The 22,039-nt window shown below is 36.1% G+C and overlaps 1 protein-coding gene across 1 annotated transcript in view; it reads left to right on the top strand.

The window, feature by feature from the left end:
- The first annotated feature begins 20,196 nt into the window (after positions 1-20,196).
- LOC134798801 (uncharacterized) overlaps positions 20,197-22,039 on the top strand; it is a 129,679-nt gene continuing 127,836 nt past the window's right edge. The window contains exon 1 of the mRNA XM_063771190.1: positions 20,197-20,419. The gene's annotated coding sequence lies outside the window, so the exon portion shown is untranslated. The remainder of the gene's footprint in view (positions 20,420-22,039) is intronic.

Raw genomic sequence — 22,039 nt, 5'->3', positions numbered from 1 at the left:
ATAGCGTTGTTGTAACACGGGCATTACATTTAACTAAACCAAACAATTGAAATCTGTGACATATCAATGTCAATTCGAACATCGATCGACCGAGATTTTACTTAAGTTTAGTAGCAAATGTATGAACTCATTCTAAACACTAATCAATATGTAAACCGGCCTTAAGGCAAGTGTACAAGCTTGTAGAGGCCTTATAGGAAAAAAATAAAATATTGATTATCTTCGAAATGGAGTTAATTAGAATATCGGTGTCTTTGGGAAAGTTACTTGATTTAAGCTCAGGTATGCACCCTTGAAATTAACGGAAATCAAAAAAAACACGGTGTATATCTGTAGGTACCCAGTAAAGGAGCATATATGAAGATCATGAATGATAAATATATGTTATAATCTTCAAATATTAATATTTTACCGTGATACAAAAGTACTAGCGTACTGCTACTTTTAACATTTAGCATAGCAACATATTCGACGAATGAACAATCTTTAAAACATAACTCATATAATTTAGTTCGAAGTCAACATTAAATATATCTAAGCTTACTCCAAATACAAGTCGAAATTATAGAGGGTAAAACAACAATTTTCTGGAATAAGTTCAACAAGTCTTTACACACTAATCTAATCATTAATCAATCATGAATAATTTTGACAGAATCGATTTCTACAAGAGGTAGAAATAAAATTTTCGTGCTAAATTTGACAGTAAGCTCTGGGATGACCATAAAATAATGAATTACTCGGCTATAAACTCGTCTGGGTGATGTTTATGCAGCCGTGAATAGGGAAATAAACTAGATATTGGTTTTCATTGCCATAGTTAACTCTGGACGTTTGGTATGAACTAGTTTTAGACTGATAATACTTATGATTTCAGGTTATTGACCAGATATTCATTGATGACTATACAATATCTATGCGCCGACTTTTGCCTGGCAACACAGATTACTTAAAACAGGCGTTTATCATACATTCAGCGCTTACGTTCTTTTAGAAATTACTATGACAGAGCTACCAATTATTTCAAATAGCTCCACGTGTACAGTCACCTGCAATAATATGTTACTCTTCGAAGGCCCCAAAAATATGTGACACGCTCTTACGGCTCTACAAATAAGATCGTGTCAGATATTTTTGCAGCCTTCGTTGTGTAACATCATATTATTGTATGTGACTGTACTCACGCATAAATACCTGTCTGAAAAAGATTTGTAAGTAGTTAGTGATGTAGAGTCAGATTGTATGGAACATATAAAATCAAGTTGAAAAACCTAATCAAAATCATGTTGCAAGCATTTACTATCGAATAAACTACATTAATAATCTCCTTGTTGTGTACCTATATATATATTGAAGTGTTTATTTGTTTAGGCGTTTATTAGACACTGAATACGTGCTCAGCCAGAATCAATTTATATTTCGCGGTAAGGATCGGGATACTTAATCTGATTTGTTTGCTGTACTGATCTGCGTCAATGATGGCCCTTGGGTTTGGGTTGGGTTTGGCCTTGGGTAACCACAGTCTATAAAACAATACAGTCATTCGACGAAGCCGTCTAGACAGGGCAGTCATGCGGGGTGCGCGGGGCGAGGGGTGGGTCACGCGCAACCAAGCGGCATACATCCCCATTGTTGGGGCCCACTGCATGATTAACAGTCCGCCGGCCGGTATCGGCCTGTCAGTTGTTCGGAACTGTCAAAATTTTGTTCTAACTGACAGGCCGATACCGTCCGGCGGACTGTTAATCAGTGGGCCCCTTTAGTAGCTCGGTACTACTTAGGTACAGGGCTAGCGTGTCTTATTTGTAATGTTTGGCATGTTTGTGTTGGTGTGTAAAAGTCTGTGACAACCCTACTGTGTTCTTATGCGGTGTCGGCATTTAGGTAGGGGCAAAAGCGTAGGTATAGGTACATACAAAAAACACGTTTTAGCTTCAAAGTCACTTGAAGCCATGATTTAGCAATGACTAATTTTCCAGATCACCCACCTAAATAATACCAAATGAATGACTATGTACTTGTACATACATCTTTAAAAGTATAGTATTAGGGGTAATGCTTGTAATTAATGTGATGATTAACAACGACCTTAATTCAACTGATTAAGGACTATATTTCTGTGTCTAAAGAAAATGTGCCCGTGCCCTGCGCGTGCGATTTGACGCTGAAGATCTTGTTGATTTATTGACTGGCGCTTAAAGTGATATATTTGCTTTGACTCGTGCCAAAATGTACTAATGTATTTTACATTTAACGTTTTCTTGTAACCTTGAGAACACTTAGTAATTAAATTATGATTAATTTTAATGAATATTTTCATTCGTTCCAACCAAAAATGTTTTAATTTGCGGGAATAAATTTGGGTCAATCTTTTATAAGTTCCATCCCAGCGAGTTACTTAGGTATTCGTTCAGTCACCAAGGAATTGTTTTATGTAGGTATGTAGTAGTTGCTAAGCAATATCACTCATATTATAATATATACTCATATTTATCTTAACCGTTCGTTGAAATATTTAGTACCAAACCGTTTTTAAATAATGTATCAATCGTTTAGCTGGTCATTCAACTTGTAGCCTGATTTAAGTCAGCTCCACACGTGCGATAAAAAACGCCATGTTATTCCGTAACGTAGGTATTTCACATTATTAATATTGTATGACGTGATTAGCAATGCACGCACGAGAACTTTCCAAATTTGCGAAGCTTTCCACATGAGAATTTCTCGGTAACTTCTGAGAATGTTCTCGAGAACGAGAATTTATTTATTTATCGTAGTTTATACCATGAATATTCACGATAGTTTTGGTGTAGTATCCTTACCCCCAGAAAATTCCGACTTTTGGTCTACCGCTTCCGGTCAGAAAAATGTATGACGGCCCGGCCAAACGGTCAGACCCAGGTGGGGGGTGCTGGACCAAATGTCATAGAGGGACCCTGGCAGTTTTTGACACGGCCATATTTTTTTCAAAATGGCCGACATTTTTTTTTTAATTTTTTCAAGTTTGTCCTAGCGCGCTGAAATCTTGGTCACGGGATTTCGGGGTCCCCTAGATAAATTTTTTTTTTGAAAAATGCTACAATTGCGGGAAAACTGGCCACTTCTATTTTGTATGGCAACTTTTAAACGGTGCATGATAGGTGGGGGGTGCTCGACCAAATGTCATAGAGGGCCCCGAGACAAAACAAACTGCATTAAAAGAAAAAAACAAAATGTCCGACTTTTTTTTTAATTTTTTCAAGTTGGTCCGAGCGCGCTGAGATTTGGCATGGCGAGAGATAGAGGCCTCTAGATTCCTATGACAAAAAAATTTTTTTGGAAAAAATCCAAGATGGCGGAACAATAAATTTCCATGTTGCAGAATGATCTCAGGACATTCTCGAGAACGTTTCCGCTTTTTGGGAATGTTCTGCAATTTGTACATTGCTAGACGTGATAGAGAAAGGATCGTTAAGCAATTTTTCGTCGACCCAATATTAAATATTTTCACCAGAACTATTAATTTTCCTAAAAGACAAAAGTACCTATAAAGTGCATTTTCACATTTTGTCTGTCAGCGTGTCTGTCTCTTTGTTACCTATTTACGATAGCCTCGTAACAGATACGTCTGTGGCAGTCATTAGTTTTCAAAGCTAGCGAAAATCTCGGCTAGGCTTACCTAGCTATACTACTCGCCTCCAAAAAAATATTCCCACTACACTACCCGTTGCTACTACTATAACCGCTACCAACGCTACTAGCCATTATTTCGATTCTGACGGTTCCCGCTCGGCTCACCGATCCGGTGACGTGACGGTGGACGTCATCGCTGTTGCTGTGGCGTTAATTTGATGCGGCGGTGGGTTTGTCGCCAACATGTTGTTTTTCTACCACATATGCCTCCAGCTTTACATTGTACATATACGCACAGACGGATCGCGTGAGAACTAATTTGACATAATTTGCCACAAATGGTCCAAATTGCCTGCAGCTTTCACTTTTTTGAATGTCAAGCCTTTGCCAATTATTTAGAACAAGGTTTGTAGGTAGGTACAGTCTGCAGCTAAAGTTTTTTACATTTCTCATCTTTCTCGGTTGCAACGGGTAAAATTCGGCTTCTTAATTTCATTACTTGACATACATCGTCTTTTTACTTTTTTTTAGGTTTGTTTAAATTATGTAATACAAACCGAAATAAATAAATATTTCAAAACCCACTATTTTTATAAATATTTTCATAGAAAGTAATTTAATTTGGTCTTAGAGTTATTTATTATGTATTATTTGAATTATGAGCGAAAAAATAAACATTTCTAAATGTGTCTAAGTGGACATGCTTGGTTTTGTGGGACTTTATTGTAGATGAGTATACACAAAAAACTCTGTTTTTGTAGACATTAATCTTTTTGTTGTGGATGTTAAAAGTCAAAAGCCAAGCCGTTTTCTCGATAATTTTGTAACAGGACTTACGTTTTATTCGGTTTTAATGCTAATATGCGGATTGGATTAAAAGATAATAGACGATTTGATTAACGGATGGAGAATGGAGTTCCAATTAAAGTAATTAAACTATGGATTTATCGAATTGAGCTGAATTACCGAAGTGTGCAGAAATCGGCAACCTTTATATGAAGAGTAAATAATTAGGTAGGTATTATTTTAGGTTTATAAAATATGTGTAGGAATTCAGTGACAAGCTACCTAATATTTGTACCAATCTTATACCTTTAAACGAGCAATTCTTGTATATTTATTTATATATATATTTCGGGGATCTTAGAAACGGCTCTAACGATTTCAATGAAATTTGCTATGTGGGGGTTTTCGGGGGCGAAAAATCGATCTAGCTAGGTATTATCGCTGGAAAAACGCGCATTTTTGAGTTTTTATATGTTTTCCGAGCAAAGCTCGGTCTCCCAGAAATTTATATACCTATTGGAGCCCAGACCAGTGCGTCGCGCACCGTAATTGTGTCTATGCTCCAGATCAAGGAAGACATACAAATACACACATTCACAAAATTTTTATAATCACTTTGCTGTCAGTTAGAGCTTAGAGCTTAGACCAGAGAAATCAAAACACAGACAAATAATATGGATTGTTCGATACATTCCTGGAATTCTTGACTCATTGTTTGAATGTTACAAGTCTTATGTTACTTTTTACCTTTTAAGAATACGATAACGGCGCCTTTTTGTCCTAATACTTATTTATTGTAAGTCGTTTAAATCATTCCTGTACCAGAGACCAGTGCATAATAAATATTGTCAATATTCATAAACCAAAACCCACTACCAGTAATGTAAAAATTACACTGACCTGAAGATCACATTTTGCATCTCGAACTCGAGGGCTCAATGGTCAGCCTACATTTCTGGTCTTCTTTTTGCTTATATTAAACGACATTTAATAGTAAGAATGAACGCGTCTTTGTATGGACATTTTAAAGACTTTTATTCTCCAGAAAATTAAGGATATTAGTAAAAAAATGCCTAAAATATAACTACCTATAGGCAAGAAGTATACCGTCTAGGCTTATACATATAGAGTATAGACCATAAACAGAAATTAGGTTCCTGGGTCTTATATTTCGGAAAAACCACAGAGATTTTAATGATGTAGGTATGTTTAAATCTTTATACTATTACAGTTTTTATTATTTATTGGTCGGTGTGTACAACTAACGTCGGGTATAAATAAAAGCTGCCGCTCACTGGCACTAAATGTCGAATCACGCGGTAGTCACGTATTAGATGCCTTGTTTAGACTTAGGGCCACTTGCACCATTCAATAACCCGGGGTTAACCGGTTAAACCTGTTAGTTGCCATGGTTACCAGTACGATTTGTCACTGGGTCAACGATTTAACCGGTTAACCCCGGGTTAGTGGGATGGTGCAAGTGGCGCTTATTGTTAGACGAAGCAAGTGCACAAGCGAGTACTAAGCTTTTATGCTTTTCAATATTTACCAACAGGAAAAAACCAACAAAACGATGTCTTGACCGCTCGAAGACATCGTATTGGTTTAAAAAATAAAATTAAAGCGAATAGTTTGCTAAATGTTTAATGAAACATTGTTCAATGAATGTAAATTATTATTATTGTAATGTAAATACTATTTTATTTTACACATACTTATGTACGTATGGCACATAAATGATTTGACTTTTACTTTGACTTTAAAAAGGTCTAATATGCAAATGAATTCCATGCCGTCAACATAAATGCACTTACCGAAGCCGAAAAGGCGAGTGAGCATAAAAAAAATTCTGCGTCTCTGTCGCTCTTGTATTGTTTAAACTTTAGGCGATATACAGATCTGGTTCTTTATTGTTCGAAAAAAAAATTATAATTTCGGTGTTGGCGGTAGATTTCACCAGTGGCCTATTGTATAGTTAATAATTGAGAGATTCACTAATATTAATTATACAATAAGCTACAGGTAATTAAACACTTGTAATAAATAAGCGAACTTTAATTCATGAGAAAGAACAACCTCTTATCAGAAAGATAATTCAATTATAATACATTTTATTATGCAATAGGCCTCAGGACAGTACGAGTGCTTGCCCAAGTACTGTCCCAATGTGAATAGGCTCCAAATCCTAGCTGCCGCCGAAACCTCCCTGTCTTTGATCTCCGCCGGTGGCGCTCGTTAATCCCGCGCAGCGACAAATCACCGAATACCAAGCTTTTTTGTTCTAAATTAATATCTAGTAGCCGCCAATAAATATCTTTTGTCATATATTAGAACATTTCTAACGCTATCGTGGTAGACAAAGACAAGTAAAATCATGTATAGGTACCTACATTAATTTTAAATCTCTTTCGAGTTTGACAGTTCGCTAATGACATTGACATTTCACGAAAGTCTGAGAGTCACCGTGACATGTCATGTGATACTTATAAAAAACCATAGATGTAAGTAAATTGAGGTAGATATGGTACCAGGCGCACGATTGTGAGCCATTAAATATAGGTTCCGGAACCTATATTTAGTTAGGCGTATGGGTGACGCCAACCTGTCAAGCTGTCAAAATCGTTGTATCAATTTTTAATTTTGTCAACTATGAACGTCACACGTCTACACAAATAAAAGGTCATTGTAAAAAACTGAATTCGCGCATAAAAACAGTACCTACTTCCGAACCTAGAACGGTTTTTTTTATGTGTATTCGTTTATTATTAAAAACAAGTAGTATACCTAACAACAACCAAAAAAAGGTGTTTAAGAGTTTGTTAATGTCAGATATTAATTATAGTTGGTCAAACCAATTTGCCAGTCAGTAAGAACCAGGAAAACTATACTCATCCTTTTCTTTTGAGTGCTAGTACTAGTGTAAGACAAAGATAGTATGATTCTCTCTGTCTATGATTGAAATGAGACAGTCCTTTGACAAACTATATAAAGTTGATGATAGTCTGTGTGGAAAGAGAAGAGTCGTGGAATGTATGGGGCCCAATACATTCCACGACTCTTCTCTATCGGAAGAGACTCTATATTATCTATGGAATACTTGTACTAGATTGTAGTATCTGTTTCATAATTGATAAGAAGTAAATGCTAATGCCTCTCTGTACAGTATCATGTTTATTTTTACAGCCTTAACTACTACCACTTTAAAGCCACCCCACACTAGCGTCCCCCAAGCGTCAGCGTCTAGTCAATACTATGGCTGCTGCTCGACGCAACGTTGGCGCAACCACGCAGCGACGCCATTTTCCATAGAGCTGACTAGACGACGACGCTCAAAAACCGCTAGTATAGGGTGGCCCTTATAATTTAATGTGTAATTAGTAGAATATTAACTTCTTACCTAGCAAGGAACCAAATAGACACATTAGAATAATTTTTATGTAATTTTTATTGTTGAAATAACAAAAAGTAAATGAGTGACAATGGGCAACCACATTTAGAAATATAACAGAATTTATTTTGCATGAAAACAACTGAATTCAGAACAAAATTAGCTTGCTTTCATGTTTTGACTTGAAATATGTTTTAATGTTTTCTGTAAAATAAATGAAACGGTTAAAATTGTTTTCATAACATACTGAAACCTTAGGGTCAGTGACTCTTAAGCCCAGTGGTAGAAATAAAATAATTCTCGTCCAGAGATTGGCAACAGTTTCGACAACGATGATAATAATCGAGTTTTGACCAGCTATATTAAATACGAGTATCAATGCAAAATATAATCTGCAAATTCTTCAGCAGCAAAATATTTATCATGGAAAATAAAATAACTATAAGTAGTTTTAGAAAAGTTAGTTTTTAGTAGTCGATAACAACATATACATTACAACGTATTTCATTATCTTGATCTACCCTGAAAATGTGAATGTAAATAAAATTACTTACCAAGGTACATACTGTTACATTTTTACTACACTAACATCCGTGGACTCGTAACTACTTAACTACCCTTTATTGGAAGTAAGTCTTATAACGGTAACTTGTAGCAAAATGGTCATTTAACTGTGCGAATAATATTACAGTCCTCTTTCTTAAACTGACTTGCTGTCGTGATCCGTCTCTGTAAAAGCTGGAGTTGGATGCTTTAAAACGCTTACTGTTTCTAAACTCACGGGGCATCAGTGACATATCCGTGCCACTTGTAGCTTATGGCTTATGCTTATTACGTTTATACAACTTATTGTATAAAAGTAATAACGCTGTGTATATGTTGATAGTGTTCCTTTGTTTTCATTAAAACTGTGTCCGGAACTACAATAACTTGTAAAGACAATAGTTTACTGCCCTTCAATTAGCATTTCTAAAAGCTTTGAAACCTGAACAGCCACAGTCTACAGTAATTGCGTAATCTGAATAAGGAAGTTAAGTCGTGGAATAACATTTAAACAATGAGTGTTCTATTGAATTATATTGAAATTGTTATTTGCATAAGTACTTCTTCTTCTGTACTTCATGCAAAAACACAAAGGTTAGTAGATTTAGTTGATGTACGTACGTAAATGTAGGTAAATAAAATTAATAACACTCACGTTATAAGGAAAACTCAAATGCTGTTGGATATTTTTTTATAAGTAAAATAAAGTATCTGTCTACAAGTTTCACAAGCTAAGCGAAAACCAAAAAATCTGAGTCTATGCAGACGATGCTCCTCAGTATCGAACGAAACCTGTCGAGCTCTTTTTGACTTAAATAACGTGACTCATCCGATTAAATACATTTAAATAAATTAAAACCGAACTTGATTTAATAAACGTACACCAATTGTTCGCGACCGCTGGCGCGTTTGGCGCCAAGTTATTGTAGATTTGCAAATGGCTTTAGAAGTAAATACCAATGGTTGTTTTTGCTTGTGATCCGCAGTTTGCGTTAAACCGTGCTTATTACTTCCTGGACGCAGTAACTATTGGTTTTGAGTAATCCTGACGCATACTCAAAAACTTATTGTGACCTTTTTTGCCACTTTTGTGTTATTTCTAGTCAGGATCACGAGCCCTTTTTATCCTTATAAGAGAAAAAGTGTCCTAAAATTTCCATACATTTTTCAAACTTTCCTTTTTGTTACCGCCATACAAAGTATATGTTTTAATTTTAAATTAATTAACACAAAAGTTATGGCCAGAAAACCAGTTTTATAGCCTAAAATTGTTCAACTTTGATGCCAAATATCTCGAAGACAATGAATTTTGTAGTAAATATGGGATACTATATTGGTTAAAGCTGTTGCTGTTAATATAATAAGCTACAAAAACATTAGAAAACTAAGGGATTTAGATCGAAGGTCATTGGCGTGGGGTAGACCCTTAAGCGTTACTTTACTAAAATCGTAACTTGCACTGCAGAGTAAGAACTAAAATAGCTAAATTATCCCCGTAGCAAATTTTTTGTTTGTTGTAAATTTTCATTCAAACTACTTAGTTATTGCGCTCTCAACATTGTCAGTAATACGATCGGTCGTATTATTACTTAGCAGGCAATATCCAGGCTTTCCCGCTCTAGTAATGCACTACCGTCAACCGGGGTGAATAGGGATGACTGAGGTGAATACGGACAAAACTTAAAACGTGATTTACCTGACAATTTCTTAAAAAATACCCACACAAATTCGATTAAAAATAATAGTAGATTTTGTATAACACAATTTATTGTTTGGGTATTTTTTAAGAAATTTTCGGGTAAACCACATTTTAAGTTTTGTCCCTATTCACCGCAGCCATCCCTATTCACCCCGGTTGACGGTAGTGCATTACTAAACCGGGAAAGCAGAGATATTGCCTGCTAAGTAATTATAAAACCGATCTATTACTGACAATGTTGTGAGTGCAAGAACTCGGCCTCCGAATTTATAACTTTTTTTATTATTATTATTTATAATTATGAGGCCATATTATCCCACTGTTGGGCAAAGGCCTCCCTCTTATTCTTCCACGTATCCCTATCCTCAGAAGTCTCCCACCAGTCTCTGTCAAAAGCGTCAAGCTCGTCCCGCCATCTCCGACGAGGTCTACCATGACGCCTTACAATTTGTGGGACCCAATGAGTGGCTGTTTTGGCCCAAAGGTCATCCGCTAATTTATAACTTGTTTGAATGAAAATTTTAAACAGACAATAATTTTGTTACGGGGATAATTTAGATGTTTTAGTACTTACTCTGCAGTGCAAGTTACGATTTTAGTAAAGTAACGCTTAAGGGTCTACCCCACGCCAATGTCCTTCGATCTGAATCCCTTAGTTTTCTAATGTTTTTGTAGCTTATTATATTAACAGCAACGGCTTTAAGCAATATAGTATCCCATATTTACTACAAATTTCATTGTCTTCGAGATATTTGGCATCAAAGTTGAAAAATTTTAGGCTAAAAAACTGGTTTTCTGGCCATAACTTTTGTGTTAATTAATGTAAAATTAAAACCCCGGACACGTTTTTCGAGACGTCAAAGACGAACCCAAATATGTAGATTTCGTACATGTAAGATCCTTCACTGCAAACTAGATACGAAAAAAGTGTTTTTTTAGACAATGTTTAAAAAATTCATAAAATTATAAGTATTCATTTCTTTCAAAATCCGGTAGACAAAACCAGAGAAAAAAGATTGAAAAACCGATAACCGTTTATCTTATAATTCTATCTGTAGAGCAAAAAAGGAGATACGATTAAAACATTTCAAAACTCGATGAAAACCTCGAGTAGCCCCTTAAAGGGGCACACTGATTAACAGTCCGCCGGACGGTATCGGCCTGTCAGTTGTTCGGACCTGTCAAAATTTTGTTCTAACTGACAGGCCGATACCGTACCTACGGCGGACTGTTAATCAGTGGGCCCCTTAAGAGAGATTACCGCAAGTCTCCGTAAGTAAGTTATTTCTTTGGAGAGATTTATTGTTCTGGACGTTTACCCTCTATTCTTACTCTAAATAGAATCGGTGTTAATAATATCAATCACAGTTTAGAGAATGGACTCCAGTCATAACAGCGACCTTCTTACACATAATAAACATGTCATCGACTGATTTGGAGTGTTTAATGTATTGCTGTTGTGTTTATCTTGACAACAATTACACTGAGGGGTTTATGGTATTGTTAGTAGAAGGAAAACTAGTGCAGAGTTCCTGAGTTTTACGCTGTTTAGAATCCAAATATTTGGGAGTGTATAGAGGGTGTAAGGGTGCAGTGCGTTTAGACAGCCGAGTTTTGAAAAATCGTAGCACTTCTTTAAATAATGTCAACACATATGAATAGCAATCTCGAGGTCTTCCTCTAATAACTTCATCGACTCGAAATCTGAGTAAACAACTAATATTCATCTAATATACCCAAAACTGGTTGGTATTCACCTACCACCTACAAATGTGAATCTGTTCCTTCAGAAGTTAAGACCTTAACCAGGCATACAAGGGATGAAGTTTCGTTCTACCCCCTCCTTCTTACAGTAGAAGGTATTTTATGTGTAATGTCAGTAACCTAAATGCATTTAGGTACCGTCTCAGTTCCATAGTGGTTAAAAATATGGCAATCCAATTGTCCATTTTTAGGGTTCCGTACCCAAATGGTAAAAACGGGACCCTATTAAGAAGACCTAAGACTCCGCTGTCCGTCCGTCCGTCTGTCCGTCTGTCACCAGTTGAAATTTTCACAGATGATGTATTTCTGTTGCCGCTATAACAACAAATACTAAAAAGTACGGAACCCTCGGTAGGCGAGTCTGACTCGCACATGGCCGCTTTTTTATCATCATTATACAAAAGTTCAATAACTATTGCGAATAACACCATTATTGACATTATTGTTACCGGCAGTGTTGGGCATTCAAGAATAAAATCATTATTTGAATAAGAATTTGTAGGAATAAAATCATCTCGATTTTATTCCCGTCAAAAATATTCAAATAATTTTGGTCGGGAATAATTCGTATGACAAAAAATTGAATGAGAATAACATATTCTTAATCAAATAAATATAATCATGATTTTTATTCGAAATAATATTCCACGAATGAAAATGTGGTCTGGGTACCGTATAGGTACTAATTACGTATAATAGTTAGGTAGATGTAATAGTAGTTAGTCTCTTGTCTAATTGATACCCATTTTATGGAATAAAATCTTACAAATTGACTATCGCATAGTTTCAGTAACCGTATTATTTGTAATTTACTAACCAAATCATTAGGTTCAATTTAGCTCGTCTAGGGGCCTAGCCAAGATGCCAATCGCTTGCGCTCCGACAACGAAGCGCTTTCTGTCTCTATCACTCTTACAAATTAGTGCGATAGAAAGCCAGAGATAGCGTTTTGTTGTCATAGCGCAAACCATTGGCATGTTGGCTACGCACTCAAGGTGCCTAGCCAAGATGCCAATTTTTGTTTTTAATTAATAACCAAAGCATTCGGTAAATTTTGCTGTTCTGAGGGCCTAGCCAACATGCCAATCGCTTGCGCTCCGACAACGAAGCGCTTTCTGTCTCTTACTCTTACATATTAGTGCGGTAGAGAGACAGAGATAGCGTTTCGTTGTAGTAGCGCAAACGTTTGGCATGTTGCCTACGCTTCCAAGGTGCCTAGCCAAGATGCCAATTTTATATTTTATTTTAATAACCAAATCTTTGGGTACAATCAGTTCTGGGGGCCTAGCCAACATGCCAATCGCTTGCGCTCCAACAACGAAGCTCTTTCTGTCTCTATCACTCTTACATATTAGTGCGATAGAGAGACAGAGATAGCGTTTCGTTATCGTAGCGCAAACGTTTGGCATGTTGGCTACGCTCCCAAGATGCCTAGCCAAGATGCCAATTTTTGCTTTTGTTTTTAATAACCAAATCATTAGGTAAATTTAGCTGTTCTGGGGGCCTAGCCAACATGCCAATCGCTTGCGCTCCAACAGCGAAGCGCTTTCTGTCTCTATCACTCTTACATATTAGTTCGATACAGAGGCAGAGATAGCGTTTCGTTGTCGTAGCGCAAACGATTGGCATGTTGGCTACGCACCCAAGGTGCCTAGCCAAGATGACAATCGCACTAATATGTAAGAGTGATAGAGACAGAAAGCCCTTCGTTGTTAGAGCGCAAGCTATCATATTGGCTAGGCCCCTAGAACAGCTAAATTGTACCCAAAGATTTGGTTATTGAATTAAAAACAAAAATTGGCATCTTGGCTAGGCACCTTGAGTGCGTAGCCAATATGCCAATCGTTTGCGCTATGAGAACGAAACGCTATCTCTGTCTCTCTCTCGCACTAATATGTAAGAGTGATAGAGACAGAAAGTGCTTCGACAACACAAGCGATTGGCATCTTGGCTAGGCCCCCAGAACAGCTAAATTTACCTAATGATTTGGCTATTAAATTAAAAAGAAAAATTGTCATTTTGGCTAGGCACCTTGGGTGCGTAGCCAACATGCCAATCGTTTGTGCTACGACAACGAAAGGCTATCTGTCTCTCTATCGCACTAATATGTAAGAGTGATAGAGAGAGACTATACGCAACTCTACGGAGCGTTAACGTTTGGCATATTGGCTAAGCACCCTGATCGGATGATAGAACTAGATAGTATATAGCGGAACTCTTCAATGTGTACTGTACCTAAACTAAAGTGACAAATATCAATTCAATCCGACTTTTAAATAGAAGGCTGAAAATCAACTTACAAAATATGTATAACCGATTGTACTACAAAAATTAACTTAATTCTAAATAACATTTTAATTGAATAAAACCTTATTTAGAATAGTCTCACTTCTAGAATAATTATTCTGTTTTTTATTCCGCATTTAAAATAAAAGTCACATGATTTATTCATCTTAATTTTATTCTAAAATAAATAGTGCAAGAATTATTCTAATTCAAATCGATTTGAATAAGAATAAAATTTCTATTTTTATTCTTATTCTTATTCAAGTTAATTTTTGCCCAACTCTGGTTACCGGTATTGTAATATAAATCTATCAGAACACAATATAATGAATTAATCAACACTATTATATTACCGTCGGAATGCAATCCAAGTCGTCAATACTATCTCAGATAAAGGAGCTGTTTCACAGCTACTGTTAATAACGAGCCAATACCTCATACCCTATCAGAGACCAGTAAACAATATAGATTTACATAGTACAAAGCTTTGTTAATATGTTCTAGATGTTGGTGCGGTCTCAGATACGTATAATTTGTACGGCACTTTGACAGCTCAACGCCGTAGCGTACGTACTTATTACTCTATCACATAACTTTGACATAATGTCCAGGGGACATATCAAGGATGACAATCGTACATCGACAAACGACAAACAAAAAGAAAAAACAACGGGTTGCGCTCCGGGAGTGCCGGCAGAAGTGAAAACTAAATGAATGTCTGCAGCACTATGTTTAATTGAGGTTAACGCCATCTAGCGTTATTTCGTCGCATTAATTGAAACCCCTAAGCACATCACTGTTAGTACTCGAGTTATTGCCAGTTAGAGGGAAACTCACTAGATGGCATTTAAATCCAAAAAGAAAAACTCATTGTAACAGTTTTTCGATCAGGTCACGTGTCCGTCTTACGTCTTACGGTCACGAGTTACGAGTTTAACATTTTTTCCCCATCACAAAAAGTGCACAGCGCCGCTAAAGAAGTTGTCACTTCAAAAATGTAATGGTATGACAGATGTGTCCCCTTCATAGCTCGAATATGCATGAAGCTCGGACTATTAGGCGATCACAGTTTTTATACCATTATTAATATGACCTTTTCTTATATATCAAGTCTTTGGAGTTATTGATAAACCGGGGTGACTTCGAAATGCAGGGGCGTCTTTTAAACTTTTATGCGGGATTTTCGGTAGTACATAGGTAAACAAGAATTCATAATAATCTAACTTGTTCCACGAACAGTTCGAGAAAATTAAAGCTATTAAAGTAACCTCAAAACCTAAAGTCATCCCAATCTAAGGTATCGAAATTTGTGCTGAAGATAAAAACTCGTAGACTTGAGTTTAGATACTAATTATGTATTTTAGAATCAGTTTCTTCAATGAAAGACACAGAATTACAACTGAAAGTAAACAGAAGTTCTCATTAATTTTACTGGTGTTACGAAATATGTGTAGTAAATAGTGACGAAATATGTGTATTCAAAAGAGCAGACCCTTGGCTGTACAGGGACAAAAAGATATCGGGATCGAAAAAGTGGCTCGAAGGGGTTCGAGTAAATATACAAACTGCAGTGTCGCACAGCTTTTTCTTCGAACTTGGCCGGCCACACTTCCGTGTATCTCAATTCCTAACGTTTAAACTGAATTAAGACTTTTATGTTACCTACCTATTTTTGATCATTAAGGCGCCGAATGCCGAATTTGTAAAATTAACATAATAATTACACATGTCAATGTGCTTTTTCGTCGAGTATCAATTTTAATAACCTAACATGTAAGCACCTTATATGTCTAATGTTTGCCCAAACATGATTTTTCATTTAAAATTAATTGTTAAATAATAGTGAAAATCGTGTAGGTTTATTAGTGGGTGGCTGATCGCTATATTATTATATTATTAATGAGTTCTTAGAAAGATTAGCATCGGCAACCATTAATCCATATTAAGGCATTTATTCATCCGTTTAATTACTTATCTCGATTATAATTTAGTATTGATTAATTCAAATTTATGAGAGGACGTATCTAATATTAACAGGTGTACGGTGAATATAGTTGCGTGAGGTATTTGTGTCTGCTGTGTGCTTCTGTATAGTTTATAATTGTGACTGTTACATAATTGAAGAAAGCAAGAAAATACATTTATATTTGAAATGAAAACTTCTTTAGCGGCGCTGTGCACTTTTTGTGATGGGGAAAAAACGACAGGTCACGTGACCGTAAGATTCGAAAGACGTAAAACGGACACGTGACCTGATCGAAAAACTGTTACAATGTCATTGAGTTTTCACTTCTGCCGGCACTCCCGGAGTGCAACCCGTTGTTTTTTTAAATGAAAGGAATTATATTATTTCAAATTAGATATTACAATTGAAGTCGAATCAAACTCCTTGAGATAGAATGAAACCCAAAAATATCTACCTACATACCAATTCATTTAACACTTGTACTATAAAGTCTTTGCTGTTTTGACTGCTATTCGTTGAATTTGACACTATCTGCGCGATATCGGACACGCTATGTTAAACAGCAACTTTAACAGTATCGTATCACAACTCAGGTTTACACTAAAATTTGAACTCTATCAGAATTTAATATGATTGTTTTTTAAAGGATATGACTGTCTGAGATGCATGGCAATGAAAATTACAAGTTCATATGAAATATGCATAGGAAAGAGACACGTAAATAATGAAGCCTGCCGATCACCTTAAAACCTACAATATCACATTCTCATTAAACGTCATTAACGCATTAGAGGTCTTCCACCTCTATATTGTGCACACTTGTACAACACTATTACCCCTTAAGGAGCCCACTGATTAACTGTCCGCCGGGCGGTATCGGCCTATCAGTCGTTCGGAACTGTCAAAATATTGTTCTAGCTGACAGGCCGATACCGTCCGGCGGACTGTTAATCAGTGGGCCCCTTTATTATTCTTATTATCAAAAACGTTAGCGCAGGGAAACTGTCTCAAACCGCACTGTGCGCAACTATCTAATCTTTTAGGGTTTTAAAATGAACGCCCAGTCGAAAGTAGCCCTGGCGGCCTAGCCAAGGTGACGCTCGCTTGGGCTTCGCTATCGAATCTTTGTGTCTCTCTATCACTCTTCTATATTAGTGTGACAGTGACATTTGCGTTCAGTTCGCTACGTATATAGCGTTAGCGATTGCGTTTCGTTCGCTGCGTATATAGCGTTAGCGATTGCGTTTCGTTCGCTGCGTATATAGCGTTAGCGATTGGCATGTTGTCTACGAGGCCTTAGATGACAACTTTGATAGAAATCTTCAATCGAAACATAATTTTGTTGTCTCCTATAATTTCTCGGCGCTCCTGTGCGTAGTGTAGTTCTGTAGAACTGCATATATTATCTTGTTGTAGTCCTGTTAAGGGTGACTCACGCTAGACCGGGCCGTGCCTGGGCCGACTCGGTCGACATGTCATTTTCTACGACGGCTGATCGATGATCACGTGGTGCTTTCTATAGAAAATGAAGAAGCTCCGGAAGCTCCGGCCCGGTCTAGGGTGAGTCATCCTTTACACCGTTATTGAAACGGTCAAACTAGGTTTATGAGTCATAACTGTCATAAGTTTCGTATCATAAGTGCTAGGGAACATTCGGATCTCACTGTCTTGCTATCGTGTTGTTTCTTTCATGTGACTGTGAAAATGTTGTTTCGAAGATATATAGATGTTGTGTACCCGAGCCACAAAAGGCAAGGAAAAGAGTAAGAACCATTTTGCTTGCCTTTTTACATTGTCCGATCCTATATCGGATGTTAGATACAACTATAGTCTGACAAAAAATAATTTAAAGTAGAAATTAAAAAATGGCAATACTGTAGTAAATTAAGAAAACGGGACGACCGTTTTCTTAAATTGATTTGAAAGGGACGGCACTACAGTATGTATTGCCACATTTTAATTTCTACTCTTTTTTGTCAGACTATACAAATAAGGAAAAGGTAAAAATGCTCTTTTAGTTATAAGTATTTTTTATACATTTAATGACTGTCTGTTGTTCAAAAGAAAGTTAATGCAAAAATAAAGCATTCAAAAACGTCAAATTATTGGAAAAATACGACGTTTAGAGTGGCACTTCCTCAATTGGTCTCTGCAAAGTCGGTACAGAGCTAATTACGACGGGCTTTATTCGGACAGTTGCACTATATTTAGGCAGTAAGTTAAATATAGCATTATTTACCCACAGACAATGTTACACAACTGTAACTCGATCCGTTTACTAATGTTCCGATTGCATTTATTTGACTTGTCTGACGAATTCGTGTGAATTAGGATTATTTTTATATATTTAGTTTACAAAGATAACGTTTTTGCTGTACAGTGGAACTTTAAACTTTAAACTGAAAACTTTAAGTACTACAGACAATTAAGCTTTAAATAATATTAATATCATAAACATACATAGGTAATTACAGTTGTATAGGTAAAAAACTTAGCACAAGCTTAAAATGTTACCTTTATAAATTACACTTATATAGGTAAATAACGGAATAGGTCTAGAGGATTTCAGATAATTTAAGTTTTTACCAATTTTACGCTAATTTCAAACACCCGCACACCTAAAACTCAAGCGTAAGACTAGGTACTTGAACTTTACAGCGAGCTGCAAAACTGCATGAACTCATCATTAATAAAATCATACAACAAGTGGACATACAATTTTGCGGCTGGGTGTACTACAGTACCTACCTAGGAAAGTCTTTATCGCAGACCTCAGAGACTTAGCCTTTTCTCCTCGCGATAATCCTTGCCACGTGTTACGATAACTTAGTTTTTTCGTGTTTCTTTAGTCTGATTACCTCAAAACTTATTATTACTTAAAACTGGTAAGTGAATGAAATTCATTCACCTCTGTAGGTACCTGCTAAAACGTTTTTGGGTTCTCTCAGTTCTCTCGTGATCTTTGATGTACTTACATGATGACTTGATGCTTTCCGTTGACCCAAAGATGAGATCACTTTCTAGCAATACCACACCACAGAATACCACAGTTGTTTCCTCTAATTTTATTATTTGGAACTGTGCAATTATAACAATTTGTTTTATGTATGTTATGTTATCTTCACCCTGTCACTTCCATCAGTCCTGTCATTCTGTCTATAAACTCAATTTATCCAATTTATAATCAAAAGAATATAGAAGACACAAATTTTTAACTATTTTATCTGTATTTAATTTCGCAAGCTTTCAAAGCTTGTTTAATGTAAATTTAGTTACGGAACCCTCAACAAACTCATCCCATTTGTAAAGTGCAAGACAACAATGAGCGCAATTACACCGCATGCGCAGGTAGGAATGAAACAATACTCACAAAACTACCACGATAACTTAGCATACTATTCTATCCAAAAAAGCGTTTATTACCAGTACATTAAGGTACTTATGATCGATTTTGCAGTGTTTGTGAAATATAGTGATGCTCATTTTGTTTTGAGGTTAGTTTTGAGGAAGTTATTATGTGCACGTTGTGGTTTTAAGGAGGGTTAAAATTAGTGGCACCTAGAATGTAAAGATAATTAATTTTATTTAAAGTACGGTCTCAAGTCTCAACTTGGAAGCTTTTGATATTTCTGTATGTACGAGTATGTCTCTTTCAATTATTTGTGTAATAAAATGAAGGTAATATTACTACTCATAATAAGAGTATAAACTTTACTCGGGCGCCAGCCGTAAAGTGTCGGTTTTAATAATGCTACCACTTTCTTGGTTAAGTTCATTTTCCCTGTTCGTTATAAAATAGTTACAGTTTCATTAAATATTTATCTAACTACTTATCTACATAGATTCTACTTACGTTATCTATTATTAGATCTGCTGTTTGTGGGTAAGAAAATACTTTTTGAGTCAATAAAGTTGAGGTTAGTTTTCCTAAAGTCGCATTAGAGCGGTAACTACCCCTACCTCAAAGCATTAACAGATTTTTCAGTATAAATACAGTCATCGAGTGAATATCCGCATCCGCAATCAGCTTTACCTCATTTGTCGTCGAACTGACCCCAACAAAAACCCTTGTAAAATTCGGCGCATCCCTAAACTCTAATCTCTAAGTCCATGCAAAGCTCAGCATTGCCAAGTTCAATAGGCAGTGCCCGGGCGCCGCAGTGCAGGCCATACTCGCCCCCCGTCAACACGCATCGGCGATCGATGCCATCGATTACTTTTCACTATCGATTTCCAGAACAGTGATGTGCTTTTAATTTCCGGATTTGTCAATATCGATTTCATATTGATGTGTTTAAACGATTAACTGTGTGGTGTTCTTGATGGTGATTGTGTGTGTATGTGATGATTGTTTGTTTTTGTGAGTTGCTGGCAGGTAAGGAGTGTTTTTGAATGCAATTGTTTTTATCTTTGTGAAGTAATTAGTCTGGTGACTTGTAGTGTTACTCAATATTTTTATTTTAGTAGGTAGTAGTGATATCAATAGTAGCAGGGGTGCAACTGCAATATTGCTTAAGTTCCTATTATGCAATCTATTCATTAATAAGACATTTAATTTTTTAGTTTAAAAAAAATTAAGGATTGTACAGTTTTTTAAAACAACAAATTGTTTTGTTGACAATAAAAAAAAATTTAAACAATTTATTTAGGTATTGCTAAGTATAATATTATGATATACATAGATATTTTTATAGAAATTTATGTTAGGAATTATAACTATGGGGCTATTCATAAATTACGTCATTTCAAATTAGGGGGGGGGGTCTGGACATCGGATGACGGTAGCATGAAGTAGGAGGAAAAGGGGTCATTTGAAGCATGATTTTTGGATGATTATAGGGGGGGGGGGGGTCAAAAATCGTCAAAAATCGATGACGTAATTTATGGACAGCCCCTATGTAATTACCTAATGTTCAATTTAACTTATTTTGCATGTAGAAAGTTTGAAACCAACGGTAGAAAATTTTACTTGCCTCATTAAACCAAAGCTAAATTGTGTGTAGTGCACGAGTTAGCAATAAATTTGAATTTAACGGAGAACTAGTAAATGAACATGCTTACAGCGTCATTTACGTAAGTACACGTTTATTACCGAGAAGGTTGTGTGATACAGTCAATCACTCTAATAACTACTTTCCTAACCGACATTTAAAAATGATTTACTGTAGGTAAAGTATGGCATATAATGTGTTTTTTTTAATGTAGTACTTGCAGATATGTTGGAACTATTACAAATTTATTTTGACACGCTATAAAATAAAGTAAAATCCATCCGATTCCCCAGGTTAGATCTGAACCAGAGTCTTAAAATTGTGTTTTTACTCTTTTTTTAATTATGTAACAAAATCAAAAATCCTACGTATTAAAATAATGCTTTTTATTAGACATGGCATAACAGACATTGTGCAGAACTTTTGATTGATCTACATATTAATAAATAAGCACTTAATATCAATCTAATCATAAATCTATGTATTGGCACAACGTTATAAATTATAATTTTAATTTTTAATAGCCCTACGTTATTAACACAAATTTATCACACGACAAGGCAAGTAATACATAGGTACATAAATGAATAATATATGTAATTGTAATTTTGGTTCAGATATTATACAGGTAATAATAATACTATCATTTGGTGTTATTTTTTGTACAAGTGTCACTTTGCGAAATAATCTTCGAAGTATATCTTCAAAATTTTCACTTTTTCCCAAAAGCTTTATTATAACAACAATTTCTTGTCAGAAAATTATAAGCAGACTTTATTCATGTGTGTACAGACACAAACACAAATGCTCGGACCCGGGAGCGGAGGATTTCAAGAGCAGCGCGTGGATAAATCAAGGAGCGCGGGCGCAGCCGCCCCGCGCTGAAATGTTGATTGCCGCGCCGGGGTGCGCAAGCGATGCGCTTTTGACGCCTTCCGAGCTTTCGCTTTCTGGGGAATCGTATTTACATAGTTAAAATAATGATAATATGTTCGAGTCTCAGG

The sequence above is a fragment of the Cydia splendana genome, chromosome 17, assembly GCF_910591565.1.
Source record: "Cydia splendana chromosome 17, ilCydSple1.2, whole genome shotgun sequence".
In the NCBI taxonomy this organism is placed as follows: domain Eukaryota; kingdom Metazoa; phylum Arthropoda; class Insecta; order Lepidoptera; family Tortricidae; genus Cydia; species Cydia splendana.
Note: the sequence above shows the minus strand (reverse complement) of the source record. Positions and strands in the feature narration are given on the sequence as shown.